Source organism: Pongo pygmaeus, chromosome 4, assembly GCF_028885625.2.
Source record: "Pongo pygmaeus isolate AG05252 chromosome 4, NHGRI_mPonPyg2-v2.0_pri, whole genome shotgun sequence".
Taxonomy (NCBI): Eukaryota; Metazoa; Chordata; class Mammalia; order Primates; family Hominidae; genus Pongo; species Pongo pygmaeus.
The window spans coordinates 136,167,403-136,181,560 of NC_072377.2; the positions used below are offsets into that span (position 1 = coordinate 136,167,403).

The window sequence follows — 14,158 nt, forward strand, 5'->3', positions numbered from 1 at the left end:
ACCTTGTGATCCACCCACCTCGGCCTCCCAAAGTGTTGGGATTACAGGCGTGAGCCACTGCACCTGGCCTGAGACAAACATTTTAAAAACAGAACAGAACAGGACAGGACAGATGCCATGGCTCACATCTGTAATCCCAGCACACTGGGAGGCTGAGGTAGAGAACTGCTTAAGGCCAAGAGCTTGAGACTAGCCTGAGCAACATAGACAGACCTCATCTCTACAAAAAAATCTAAAAAATCAGCCAGGAATGGTGGCATGCACCTGTGATCCTAGCTACTTAGGAGGCTGAGGTGAGATGATTGCTTGAACCCAAGAATTGCAGTGATCTAAAACTGTACCACAGCACTCCAATGTGGGTCAAAGAGTAAGACCCTGTCTTTAAAAAAACACAAAAAACAACAACAACAAAAAAACAAGACTTATTCACACAAATAAGTCAATGGTAAGATTCTGTGCTAACTATCCCAATATGTCAGGCATTAATATCCCTCAGCACCAGAGAAGGTATTCCTTGATGTCATGAAGTGCTTTGCTGCCTACATGAATTAGATTTTTCTGTTTGACTAAGACATCTGTCCAGAGTATGAATACAGCAGTTAAAAATGGGACACATCAAAATATACTAACAGGGTTCTCCAAGATACACTGTTAAGTGAAAAAAAAAAAAAATTCAGGCTGGGCGTGGTAGCTCACGCCTATAATGCAGGCACTTTGGGAGGCCGAGGTGGACCGATCACCTAAGGTCAGGAGTTTGAGACCAGCCTGGCCAATATGGTGAAACCCCAAGTCTACTAAAAATACAAAACATTAGCCAGGCATGGTGGCAGATGCCTGTAATCCCAGCTACTTGGGAGGCTGAGGCAGGAGAATGGCTTGAACCTGGGAAGCAGAGGTTGCAGTGAGCTGAGATCATGCCATTGCACTCTAGCCTGGGCAACAAGAGCGAAATTCTGTCTCGGAAAAAAAAAAAATGTCACTATACATACAGTTATGTTTCTAAAAATTCAGATCTACATCTAAATGAAAACGTATAGAAAAAAGAAAATACTCAAATCAAGTATGAAGTATTGAAGATCTCTGTGAAGCAAGAATGTTAAGAGTATGAAGGACTTCTACTTTTTACTCTGTATATCTTTATACTGTTTGAATTTTTTAATTTTTATTTATTTATTTTTTTGAGACAGAGTCTCACTCTGTCACCAGCCTAGGCTGGAGTACAGTGGCATGATCTCAGCTCACTGCAACCTCTGCCTCCCGGGTTCAAGTGATTCTCCTGCCTCAACCTCCTGAGTAGCTGGGATTACAGGCATGTGCCACCACGCCCGGCTAATTTTTGTACTTTTAGTAGAGACAGGGTTTCACCATGTAGGTCAGGATGGTCTCGAACTCCTGACCTCGCAATCCACCCACCTTGGCCTCCCAAAGTGCTGGGATTACAGGTGTGAGCCACTGCGCCCAGCCCTTATTGTTTGTTTGAATTTTTATCACAAGCATTTACTTTCATTGTTAAAAATGTTAAGACAGTGAAAAATAATATTTTGACTCATATATACATAGTCATGAAAGAGCCACAAGGCATATGGCTATGTCCTTACCTTCCCCCGGTTTACAAACAAAGACCAGAAATGACAATTAAGTACAGAGCATGACTGCCAGAAACAGATAGTGACCCTACCTTTAATATTTTTCTGTATTTGGAAAGGTAAGGATTTTTTTTTATTATTGGCCAAATGGAATAGCAGCAACAAGACTGAGATTAAAACTATAATATGAAATACTGAGACCAATGGCTTTTCCTCTCTAACTTTTAATGTTACTACAATTAGGAAAAGGTACCACAATTAGGACAAAAGTTTACTCCTGGATAAGCCCAGGTTTGGCATCCTCAAATGATATTTCTTTGCCTAGTTAATGAGCAACTACTCTGAATAAAGCTCTTTCCTGGAAACTAAAGAAACAAAGACAACAGAACTCATAGACTTGTGAGGGAGATCAAAATAAATACATCTAGCTTAAAAAAAAATATGTGTTACTGATGAAGCAGAAACCAACTGCTGGGAAGTAGAGGGCAATCGCGGGATCTGTGTGATAGGGAGTTTCGCAGTGAAAGGGACGTGGGAATATGACATTGAAGTGTATAGATAGGACTACTGGTGAAAAAAATGGGACAAGAACATGGATAATTCAGTAAGAGTAAGAATCAGAAATAGAAGTAGATGCAAATGGCTACATTTGTGAGAAATGATATTGAGAAATAAGAAGAGAATGGCAAAGGAAAAGTCCAGAAATATACCTTGAGAAGATTTTCCATGGAGCCCCAAATTTATATTTGTTTTTTGTAAAACAGTATTCAAATATTTATTCATCTCTTGCCAGGGATAAATCACTTTGTTATTCATCACTTAATTATGGAAATATAATTTTGGCAAAGATATATACACATCTGTGATATTGTGAAATATATTCAGCTGACCAACAACATGGGTTTGAACTGCAGGTCCACTTAGATGCCAATTTTTTCCAATATAATATATGAGTAAAGTTTTTGGAAATTTGCAACAATTTGAAAAACTTAGACAAAACCGTGTAGCCTAGAAATATGGAAAATAAGAAAAGTTAGGCATATTATGAATACATAAAATATATGTGGATGCATGGCACAGTAGTGTGCGTTTGTAATCCCAGCTACTGGGGAGGCAGAGGCGGGAAGATCAATTGAGCCCAGTAGTTCGAGAGACTAACCTGAGTAACATAGTAAGACCCATCTCAAAACAAACAAACAAAAAAATGTAGGTAGTATATTTTACCATTTACTACTGTAAAATACAAATTTACTATAAGAAGTTAAAATTTAAAAAAACTTACACACTTACAAGGCATACAAGGTGACATTCACAGCCCAGAGAAATGTTAACAAATGTATAGTATTAAATCATAACTGCATAAAACTAGCTGCAGTACCTACTGTACTACTGTAATAGTTTTGTAGCCACTTCCTGTTGCTATTGCCCAGAGCTCAAGTGTTGCAAGTATGTACTTCAAACACCCTGCCAACTTAATCATCTCTGCAGGAGCAGTTCTGCTCTCCAATAAATAGCATATCTCAGTTAAAAACTAATCTCTTTTCGAGGCCATCCTGGCTAACATAGTGAAACCCCGTCTCTACTAAAAATACAAAAAAAAAATAATAATAATTAGCCGGGCATGGTGGCAGGCGCCTGTAGTCCCAGTTACCCGGGAGGCTGAGGCAGGAGAATGGCGTGAACCCGGGAGGTGGAGCTTGCAGTGAACCAAGATTGCGTCACCGCACTCCAGGCTGGGTGACAGAGCAAGACTCTGTCTCAAAAAACAAAAAAACAAAACAAAACAAAACAAAACTAATCTCTTTTGGGAGGCTAAGGCAGGAGGATCCCTTAAGCCCAGGTGTTTGAGGCTGCAGTGAGCTATGACTGCACCATTGCACTCCAGTCTGGGTGACAGAGTGAGACTCTGTCTCTAATAAAACAAAAAGACAAAAAGATAACAAAACTGATGTCTAAAGGTTCTCATGTATTTTTCATCATGGTTAGTGTGATACAGCAAACCCTGAATAACATCATGGGACCCACATGGAGTACCACTAGTGATGCTGCAAATGCTCTCAAGAAAAGTAGAGAGAAGTTAAGATATTACGAGAAAAACTTAAATGGCTTGATACGGACCATAGATTAAGTAGCTGTGATTACCCATCATTTCAAGACCAATGAATCCACCATGAGGACGGTTGTAAAATAAGAAAAGGAAATTTGTGAAGCTGTCATTGCGGCAATGCCACTAGGTGTGAAAACCAGGTACTTTTGCAGAATACCTTTTAAATCTCATAATGAAAATGCAGCTCTTACGTGGGTACAGGGTTGCTGTAAGAAAGCTCTAACTATAAACTCTAATATTATTTTTTAAATGAAGTCATTATATGACAACTTAAAGCAAAAGGAGGGTAAAGGATCTAAAGCTGGAGAATTTAATGCTAGGAAAGGATGGTTTGATAATTTTAGAAAGAGTTTTAGCTTAAAAAATATCAAGATAACAGCTTTTGTTGACCAAGAGGCAATACACAAGTTCTTGGACACCATCAAGAAAACCATAGAGGACAAAAGGTATCTACCTGAACAGGTTTTTATTGCAGATGAAAGAACCCTATTATGGAAAAAGATGCCACAAAGTACATTTATTAGTAAGGAAGAGGAGCAAGCACCAAGATTTAAGGCAGGAAGGGATAAGCTAACTCCACTGTTTTGTGTAAATGTAGTCATGATTAAGATCAGAACTACCCTTATATAAAGAGCTGCTAACCTCTGGACCTTGAAGGAAAAAAGATAAACACCAGCCCTGCAAGTCTTCTGATTGTAGAACAAGAAAGCCTGAAAAACAAAAACTCTTTTTCTGGATTGAATCCACCCATGCTTTTTTTTTTTTTTTTTTTTTTTTTTTTTTTTTTATGAGACAGAGTCTCGCTGGGTTGCCCAGGCAGCTCACTGCAACCTCCAACTCCCAGGTTTGAGTGCTTCTCCTGACTCAGCCTCTCAAGTAGCTGGGACTACAGGCACCTGCCACCATGCCTGGCTAATTTTTGTATTTTTAGTAGAGATGGGTTTTCACTATGTTGGCCAGGCTGGTCTAGAACTCCTGACCTCATGATCCACCCACCTCGGCCTCCTAAGGTGCTGGGATTACAGGCGTGAGCCACCACACCTGGCCCCACCCATGCTTTATTTCTAAAATCAAGAAGTACCTTGCCAGTAAATGACTGCCTTTTAAAGTTCTTATGTTGGACAATGCCCCTAGCCACCCAGAATCCTATGAGTTTAACACTGAAAGTGTTGATGTGGTCTAATTGCCCCTAAACACATCTCTAACTCAGCCTCTAGATCAGGGTGCCATAAGGACCATTAAACACAATATTCTATAAAAATGATTGTCAGTGCTATGGAAAAGAACCCCAATGGAGAGAATATCATGACAGTCCGAAGAATCACCCCACAGAAGATGCCATTGCTGTTACAGAAAAAGCCATGAAAGCCATCAAGCCTGAAACAGTAACTTCCTGCTGAACTGTGTCCAGATGTTGTGCACAGAACTTAACAACAGAGCCAATCAAGGAAATCATGAAAGAGCTTGAAAATAAGGCCAAAAAAAAAAAAAAAACGGTGGGTGAAGGCTTTCAAGATATGGATCTTGCAACTTCGGGAGGCCGAGGTGGGCAGATCACAAGGTCAGGAGATTGAGACCATCCTGGCTAACACGGTGAAACCCCATCTCTACTAAAAATATAAAAAAATTAGCCGGGTGTGGCAGCGTGTACCTGTAGTCGCAGCTGCTGGGGAGGCTGAGGCAGGCGAATGGCATGAACCCGGGAGGCGGAGCTTGCAGTGAGCCGAGATCGCGCCACTGCACTCCAGCCTGGGCGACAGAGCAAGACTCCATCTCAAAAAAAAAAAAAAAAAAAAAGATATGGATCTTGCAGAAATTCAAGAGCTAACAGACACCATACCAGAGGAATGCACAGAAGACAACTCAATAGAGATGAGTGCTTCCAAACCAGTGCCAGACAATGAGGAACAAGACGTAAAAGCAGCAAGGCCAAAAAACAAACTGACGTTAGACAATCTAGCAGAAGGGTTCATATTATTCAAGACTGATTTTTATTTCTTTTATCACATGGGCCCTTCTGTGATACTGAAACCGCCTTTGCAAAAGTTATATTAGTGAGAACATTATAACAGTGAACTAAGCTAACCCAAAACCCATCTTGGCCTTTCCCTTAATTATTCCTGGGGTATAGGGCCAAGCTAACTTCGGAAGACATTTAGGCTACATTTTTTTTTTTTAAGGTGTGCAATTTTATTCAGCTGGTCTCAAGTCAGTGTACAGGTAAGCCCTGGCTGCCTCCACCCACTCCAAGGGTGACCAAAAGCCTTCATACATCTCAAGTTGGGGGACAAAAAAGGGGGGCCACAAAAGCTGATCATTCAAAGTAAAACAAAATAAAAAAGTATTAAGGTGAAGATTAAAAATTTTTGCATTATATAATTTACATGAAAGCAATGCTATCACCTCCCCTGTGTGGACTCGGGAGAGGACTGGGCCATTCTCCTTAGAGAGAAATGGGGTGGCTTTTAGGGGGGCAAGGGACTTCCTGTAGCAATGTGTTTCACAATATTTGGAATGACTATTAGAAAAAAGAACAATGTACAATCAAAGTCCTTGGCCACATTGTAGAACTTTGGGGGATGCTTGCTCCAGCCGACTGCTGTCACCTTCACTGTCCCAGTTTTTAAATCCTGAGTCTAGCAAAAAAAAAAAAAAAGAAGAAATCACCACCAAAAACAAAAAAACAAATAAAGCCATGCTAATCTCATCTTGTTTTCTGCACAAGTTAGGTTTTGTCAAGAAAGGGTGTAACACGACTAAGTAACAGTCCGCCTAGAAGCATTTGCGATGGACAATGGAGAGGCCAGACTCGTCATACTCCTGCTTGCTGATCCACATCTGCTGGAAGGTGGACAGTAAGGCCAGGATGGAGCTGCCCATCCACACCAGAGTGATGATCTTCTGCATCCTGTTTGCAATGCCAGGGTACATGTTGTTGCCGCCAAACAACACTGTGTTGGCGTACAGGTCTTTGCGGATGTCCACGTCACATTTCATGATGGAGTTCAAGGTAGTTTTGTGGATGTCACAGGATTCCATGCTCAGGAAGGAAGGCTGGAAGAGCGCCTCAGGGCAGCAGGATAGCTCATTGCCAATGGTGATGACCTGGCCATCGGACAGCTCATAGCTCTTCTCCAGGGAGGAGCTGCAGGCCGCCGTGGCCATCTCCTGCTCAAAGTCCAGGGCGATGTAGTATAGCTTCTCCTTGATGTCACACAGGATTTCCCGCTTGGCCATGGTGGTAAAGCTGTAGCTGTGCTCAGTGAGGATCTTCATGAGGTAGTTAATAAGGTCCCGACCAGCCACGTCCAGACACAGCCACGTACCCCTCGTAGATGGGCACAGTGTGGATGACCCCATCACCAGAGTCCATCACGATGCCAGTGGTACGGCCATAGGTGTACAGGGACAGCATGGCCTGGATGGCCATATACATGGCTGGGGTGTTGAAGGTCTCAAACGTGATCTGAGTCATCTTCTTGTGGTTGGCCTTGGATTCAGGGGGGCCTCAGTCAGCAGTATACGGTGCTCCTCGGGAGCCACATGCAGCTCATTGTAGAAGGTGTGGTGCCAGATCTTCTCCATGTCATCCCAGTTGGTGACGATGCCATGCTCCATGGGGTACTTCAGGGTCATGATGCCTCTCTTGCTCTGGGCCTTGTCGCTCACACAGGAGTCCTTCTGACCCATGCCCATCATCACACCCTGGTGCCTCGGGTGCCTCATTATGGAGGGGAAGACGGCCCAGGGGCATCGCTGCCCGTGAAGCAGACCTTCCACATGCCAGAGCCATTGTCGACGACAAGCGCAGCAATATCATCATCCATGGTGAACTGGCGGCAGGTGTGGATGGGCGGCAGAGTGGCGAGGGTGAGGCTCTGTGCTTGCAGGGTGGACACAGTCTTGGTGGTCCAGGCTATAGTTTAAATGATAATAGGCCTTGCCCAAAACTCAACTGCTTTTGTAAAGCTAAAAGGAAGCCATCAGGCTGAAAGTAGGAAAGGAGTTTGAGTCCTGCTAAGGCACAGACATTATTCTGGAGATTATAAGAAATGAAACTTTCCCAACTGCAAATAACACCACTATTGTGCACTGGCATTTTGAGATATCTTTCCAGGTTTTTTGCATGTCTGACACCCTTGGCTCCACCTGGACTGACAACCTGCTCCTGTAGCCCCATCCAGAAGTGATTTGGCCCCAGTAGGATAGCTTCAACCCCCTATTTTATTTCTGCCCCAACCAATCAGCTGTAAGCACCTGTTACCTGGCCACCCCACCCCTTCCCCCAAACTGCCTTTTAAAAATCCCTAACCTACAAGCTTTAAGGAGATGATCTGAGTATGAACTCCATCTCCTATGTGGGGTGGCTGGCCTTGTGTCTATTGAACTTTTTCTCTACTACAATATCATAGTCTTTATGCAGTGGGCAGGAAGAACCCCTGGGCAGTTACAAATTTGGGGGCTCGTCTGGGATCACCCTTGTGGCTACCTGCCCACGGTTTGGTAGTCCCCCACCGGCAATAGATCTAGAGGCCAGCCCAAGTGGCTGCATAGTTCTCTTGGACTGGGGGCTGACGCTGGCACTATCTCTACCAGCAACACACTGCTGACCCATGGTGCATGGATTCAATTGCAGTAGAGAAACTGCTCCTGTAAAGACATTTCTAAACTGGTCTGGTGGGTATTCTAGGTGGTGCCAATGCCTCCTTCCTTCTCCCGATTGGTTTGGCTTCTTAAGGGATCTAAGTTTGGCCCCTTTGGGGGTTTCAATCGGCTCTTCCTAATCAGTAGGAAGAGTCTAGGTTGGAGAGACTTCTCCTCAATCAGGAAGATTTCAGGGAGATTTCTCAGAGAATAGAAGCATACTCTTAGAATTCTTGCTCAGGGATCTTGGTTTGGGAGACCTTCTGTCCGTCTTGTCTTTGCTGTGTGTGTGTGTGTTTGTACATCTAGAGGGGATCTCTAAAGGAATTGGTGATGGAAGTCCAGCAGACCTAACTCAGAGAACCTTATTTGGTCACATTTGCTGAGCAGTGAAGGAAGTTCAACAGGTTTGACCTGGGGTGACTCTCTGCTCTTCATGTTGTCCAGACATCACCCAATGAATTCCCAGTCAGAGGTCACCCCTCCCTACCTTGAGGGGATCAAAGATGACAGGGGCACACTAGAAAAGGATTGAGCCTTGATAAGTCAGTATTAGGTGCTGAGCAAAGTGACTAGTGTCTGTTTTGTTATGTGTGCTTCACTAAGCTGAGATAAAGAATGTTAATTTGACGTTCTTTCGCCCCTCTCCCTCGCTCCCCCCGCACAGCCTATTGGGTGACATCTTACAAAGTCGAGAGGTTTTTGCCTATGGTTCAATGAAACACACAAAAGTAATTTTCCTTTATGACTATGGTGCAGTGAGCAACATCGCCAGGGCCGCTGGGGGAAACGGAAATCAGAAATCTGCCATGCCAGCAAAAGGTAAGAATTTCTTACCAGTGAGGCTTCTGGCCTCTCTCTCTCTCTGTGCAAATCAGATAAGTGAATGGTAAAAATCACTGTTTATTAATAAGAAAAAGGATCTGTGAGAGGCTAATCTGAGGCTGTAGTGATTCTGGTATACTTCTCGATGGGTCAGTTATAAACTTAGCTGTGGGTCCCTGAAACAAAAACTAAATGAGGCGTCCCTCTAATCTTGTTTTACATCCTTGAGAGCATGACTTTGTGACCACGTGGGGATACTCTCTCTTGGTCTCCACCATCCAGAGAACAGGAATTTTCAAGTTCATGTCAGGCACCCAACCTGAAAGGGCTGGGAGTCTGAGATGAGTCAGCACATTCTTCATCCCAAATGTGTCAAGCCCTTGGGTGAGTTTTGTCTGAAAAGGTCCCATCTCTATTGGCATTTGTCATCTTTTGCTATCTTAAGCCCATTTCCGAGAGTGAATTCTTGGGGATCATGGAGATGCCTCTTCTACCCTAGATACCTTTTGCTTCTAATGTAAAAAGAAAGGAAAAAAAAAACTGGAAAATTACCATCTAAACTTTAATAGGTTTCTTAGATTGAGTCACTATTGGAACTGACTACCTCATTGAAAGAAAAAGGTTAAATTAAAAGAAAGATGCATAATAATGACATAGTTAGTCTTAGAAAATTCTCTTGAGCAGTTACAGTCCTTTGCAAGCTTGAAAATGCTCTAGACTCCTTCTGGAAAAGACTATAGCAGTCACCTTGTACCGGAGGTCAGTTGCAAAGGCTTTGCCCTCCCACAGTGGTGGGTGGCTTGGGTTCAATTCCAGCCTTTGGGAGCAAGTCCTTTTTGGTTTAATACTTGCGGAACTTTTGCCATTTATTGATTCTTTTCCCTTCCATGCACAGCTTCTCATTTCTTATCTTGAATTTTCTTTTCTCTGAACTACCTTTGGAGATATTCTAGATTTTTTTTTTTCTTTGAGATGGCGTCTCACTGTCACCCAGGCTGGAGTGCAGTGGCACAATCTTGGCTCACCACAACCTCGGCCTCCCAGGTTCAAGCAGTTCTCCTGCCTCAGCCTCCTGAGTAGCTGGGATTACAGGCGTGTGCCACTGTACCTGATGGCTAATTTTTGTATGTTTAGTGGAGACAGAGTTTTGCCATGTTGGTAAGGCTGGTCTTGAACTCATGACCTCAGGTGATCCACCTGCCTCGGCCTCCCAAAGTGCTGGGATTACAGGTGTGAGCCACCGCGGCTGGCCTGGGGATATTCTAGATCTTATAAATCGTTTACCATCTCTTTGGAGACATCTCCTGCATCCCTGTTTAAGTCATCCCCTTAGTTAAGGCTTATTGATTTCACACAGAAGGTTACCTCTAGTAAAAGGATTCAAAAGTCAGAGTTTGTCCTCACTGAAATCTGGTAATAAAAGATTTTAGAAGAATTTTTCTCTTGAGAGCTCTATAGTTAGAAATCAACTTAATTAAATAGCTGATATTTGGGCTATATGTACAGATATTGTTTGAAAGCTCCAGCCTTCCCTTCAAAAACTTCTCAGTCAATGGAATTTTTTCTTGATTCTCTGTTTCTGTGTGTTTATATGTGTCGTGTGTGTGATGTTTATATACAGAGCTCCAATTAAATGGCTTAAAGAAAAATAAGCGCTTGAATCAAACATTGTCAGAAAAATGGAAACTTTAATGCCTGTAGATCTCATGACTCTAATAATCTTTTTGTAAATAAAAAAGAAGATTACTGGTAAAGTAAAATGAAAATGTCTTCAAAGTTTATATATTTAGTCTAAATTTGGCAGGTCAAACACTGTTTGCTGGATGCTTTAAGGTGATAAACTGCTTCTGTGACTTTTACTAATTGTTTGTCTGTTCTACAACCAATAGATTCTAGGTAAGGCCTGGAGACATATGGAGTTAGGCAGGTCCCCTGGCTAGGCTGGGAAAAGTCATGGGTTCTACAATATTATACATGGTTAAAATTGCTTGTTTACCAGGTTTCTCACCAAAAATAAAATTTGCTAAAAGTTAACAGTGCAGCATGCACTTGAGACTATTGGAAAAACAGTTTTATATACAAGGTGTAGAAGGAAAAAAGAATGTGGTTTTGGTGGGAGGATATAAGAATGCATGGGAATATGGTTTTTGTTAAAGGGAATGAAATTTTGTCTAGCTCAGAGGGTTTTAACAATTTTCTTAACCTAAAAGAGTAATGGGACAAAACTGAAGGTTTAAGCAAGGTGTAGAGGGTTTGTGAAGGGTTGATCTCATAAAGGAAGTTCTGTAGGTATAAGCAAGTTTGCTAAGATTTGAAGGGGATTATTTAATTTTTCTGTATGTTGAACACTGAAATAAGAGCACACTAATGCAGGGCCAAAATCTGGGCTCATGTGTCTGAATAACATGGTTTTCTTAGTGAATTGATCTACTGCTTAACAGAAAATTGTAAAAGATTTAAAAAGGCTTATTAAAATTTTACCTTATGGTTAAACTAATTAAGATTGAATCAGTTTGTTTATAAGGTTTTATTAAGAATTGGGTTTAACGTTACTAACACACTAATGCAAAGGTGAAACTTGGCTTTCTCTTTAGAACAAGATTTTTGGGAGGCCGAGGTGGGAGGATCACTTGAGGCTCCAGAGTTCGAGACCAGCCTGGATAATACAGCGAGACCGCATCTTCACAAAAAATAAACACATTAGCCGGGCATGCTGGCATGTGCCTACAGTCCCAGCTGCTGGGCAAGCTGAGGTGGGAGGATTGCTTGAGCCCAGGAGTTCAAGGCTCCAGTAAGCCATGTTCGTGCCACTGCACTCTAACCTGGATGACAGAGCAAGACCCTGTCTCAAAAAAAAAAAAAAAAAAAAAGGGCAATAGGAGAATGGTGAGAAACATAAACTATGACAAAACCATGCAATAATCCATATACATTAAAAACAATGTTTACACACTATGTTAGTATGGGGAAATATTCTTACATTAACTATTATGTAACAAAAGCAGAATTTAAAACAGATAATATAAAATCATAAAGAGTATAAAAATATGGGTATATATAAATACATATACATGCATATATTTTATATATAAGAACTCAACTATATAAAAATATATACTTATATATAAAAAGATATGCTTGTGTATATCTGTGTATTTATATATAAAAAGATATGCTTGTATGTATATCTGTGTAAATACACAATATTTACACAGATAAATACACAAGCATATCTTTTTATATATAAGGCTTCAGACATATATATGATATATAAATATACATACATACAGAATAATAATCATAACAAGAAGATGCAAAGCACATTGTGACTAATATCACCACACAGTGTAAGTCTGGAATATAAACATCAGTATTACTTTCATTATAGCCAAAGAAACTGAGGCTTTCCTAGAGTAAATATTCTGTCTTATGATATACCGGTAGTAAGTGGCCAATTCTGGGTTTTATGAGAAGCCACAATGCTGCCTAATGCCTGGAGGAAGTTTCTCTATAAGGATAGCTGATGGTAGAGTTAGGAAAATTTGTGTTTGGCTTCCTTCACATTTCAACATTTTGTATAATAAATATACATTAAGAAAACTGCTACTTTATTAAAAATCAGGGAGAAAAAGAAAAGACACTCTCCTCTTATAATTCAGAAGAATAAGACTGTATTTTTTTAAAGTATCACTTCCATTATTTATATATTAAAAGGTTCTTACATGTTTTTCCATGTAGTCATATAAAAAAATTTTCATGTTAAATATGATAAACTTTAAGTATGCAAGGATTAAAATATATATATATATATATATATATATATATATATATATATATATACACTTTTTTTTTTTTTTTTTTTTGAGACGGAGTCTCACACTGTTGCCTGGCCTGGAGTGCAATGGTGAAATCTCGGCTCACTGCAACCTCTGCCTCCCAGATTCAAGTGATCCTCCTGCCTCAGCCTCCCGAGTAGCTGGGATTACAGAGGCCCACCACCAGACCCAGCTAATTTTTTGTATTTTTAGCAGAGACGGGGTTTCACTATGTGGGCCAGACTGGTCTCAAACTCTTGACCTCGTGATCTGCCCACCTTGGCCTCCCAAAGTGCTGGGATTACAGGCGTGAGCCACCACGCTCGGCCAAAAATAATTTTTTTTTTTTTTTTTTTTTCTGAGACAGAGTCTCGCTCTGTCACCCAGGCTGGAGTGCAGTGGCGTGATCTCAGCTCACTGCAAGCTCCGCCTCCTGGGTTCAGGCCATTCTCCTGCCTCAGCCTCCCTAGTAGCTGGGACTATAGGCACCCACCACCACACCTGGCTAAATTTTTGTATTTTTAGTACAGATGGGGTTTCACCGTGTTAGCCAGGATGGTCTCGATTTCCTGACCTCGTGATCTGCCTGCCTCGGCCTCCTAAAGTGCTGAGATTACAGCCGTGAGCCACCGCGCCTGGCCAAATAATTTTTTTAGAAATCCTATACATGCGTTGGAAAAATGATTGATAACAAAGTTCAACAACTTGTCAGTGCTGAGATTGAAGGTATTTTATTTTTCTTTTTGTCAAATTTTTCATAATAGTGCTTTGATAGTATACTTACATGACTAAATGAAAATATGAGAAGGAAAGACTAGAAACCCAATTACTAAAACAGAGGGGGAAAGACAAATAGCTCCTTCCTTTTTACCACAGTGGAAGGAATCCAAGAGCAACAGACCTGGGACCACTAATACAAAAGTCTTGTAACTTTGTAATGGTGATTTTGCTATTTGTATTACTCCTTGTTCATCTGTCTTAGTAACAGTATGGCATAGCAGCTTAAGAACAGGCAGTTAAGAACTGAATTCTAGTTTTGCCATTCCCCATCTATGTAACTTAAAAACTTCTCTGAGTCATATCTGAAACACAAAGATAACAATAATAAGTACCTCAAAGGATTATTATAAGATTAAGTGAAATAGTACACTTAAGTGCCTGGGACACAGTAAGGCAACAAT

The 14,158-nt window shown here is 41.3% G+C and overlaps 1 protein-coding gene and 1 pseudogene across 2 annotated transcripts in view; both read right to left on the reverse strand.

The window, feature by feature from the left end:
- The window catches only part of FNIP1 (folliculin interacting protein 1), a 160,806-nt gene that overhangs the window by 10,842 nt on the left and 135,806 nt on the right, over nucleotides 1-14,158 (reverse strand). The gene's annotated exons all lie outside the window — the stretch shown is intronic.
- LOC134739631 (actin, cytoplasmic 1-like) lies at nucleotides 5,432-12,005 on the reverse strand (annotated as a pseudogene).